Here is a 1,400-nt window from a genome sequence, read left to right as displayed (position 1 = left end):
TATAAAAAAATTTATGAAAAAATTAAATAAAATATACATAGTAATTATTATTATAAATATTTTACAAAGTTATAATTAAAATTAAACTCTCAATATTTTTAATATTAAAATATTAAAAATAATTAATATTTGTCTTAATCAATTTGAGTTTGTTAAGTGATCATTTTACTCGTCCACTTAAATAATTATTAGGAGTTAGAATCTCGTCTTGTGTATATAGCAATTCATTGGCTAGCGATAAACCCTTAATAAATGGAGTATCAATGCGTGGTTAGACTTAGCAGGAGTTTCCAAATACGTGGGTACCCGACCCATCCATACCCGGATGAAGAGGGTAATAACTTCACTCCAGTTGGGGTAGATTTTGCTCATGACAGGAGGGTATACCCGCCCTGAATATATACATATAAACACTTTTTAGAAATTAGGATTTGCCTCACATCACAGATGTAGTGATTCATAGCTTCAGTCTATACTCTATAGCTATGCAAGATAAACTTAGTCATCCTCATCCAAAATCTTCTTCTTCACAAAAAACCGCATAGCTCCCGTCATCGTTGTTGCTGAGTCCATCGCCGCCTACCCCTTCACAACTCCCATCTTCCTTCACAACCAGGGACGGACCCACGTTTAATATAGAGGGGGCATTTGCCCCCACAAATTTTTTTTTAAATATTTAGTCATATTAAAAATAAAAAAAATCCTTATAAATATTTTTTTGTTATTTTAAATATTATACTATGTGTATGAAATTATATTTTTATTATTTTAAATATTATAATAATGATTGTGTGTATATTTCTAGTTTTTATCATTATGTATTAGATAGTTCTAATTTTAAATTTTGAATATATCTAAACAAATTTTGTAACAATAACTAATTATTGTTACGAAAAAATCATAATTTATAATAATTTTAAATTTGATACAAATTTTTTGTTACAAATGCTCCATTTTCTTGTAGTGATAGCAACTCGTTGCCGGCCAATTATAGATTCTTAAATGAAATTCAAATTCATGACGGATTAGTCCTTAACTTGTTGAGTGTCGTGGGAAGCAAAAAAAAAAATATCTATACCTAAATTTTATTATATTTTTGCCCCCATTACTAAATTTTTCTGGGTCCGTCACTGTTCACAGCTCATGTCATCATTGCTGCTCATCTCGTTACCATCGCTGTTGAGCCCGTCGCCACCTTTCTCCTGCCGAGTCCTTTTTCTCTAGGTAAATTTCTGAGTCTGTTAAGTTCTTCTCTTCTTCTTCCACAAATTCATCACTTAGTCGCCGTCGCTATGTGCTCGGGCATTGCCATTGCAGTTTCATCTGAGTCTATCACCGAATAAAATAAATTTTTTATTCAACTTAGACCAGTTGAAAATAGGCATGCATGAGATCATTTT

Source organism: Arachis ipaensis, chromosome B07, assembly GCF_000816755.2.
Source record: "Arachis ipaensis cultivar K30076 chromosome B07, Araip1.1, whole genome shotgun sequence".
NCBI lineage: Eukaryota > Viridiplantae > Streptophyta > Magnoliopsida > Fabales > Fabaceae > Arachis > Arachis ipaensis.
Note: the sequence above shows the minus strand (reverse complement) of the source record.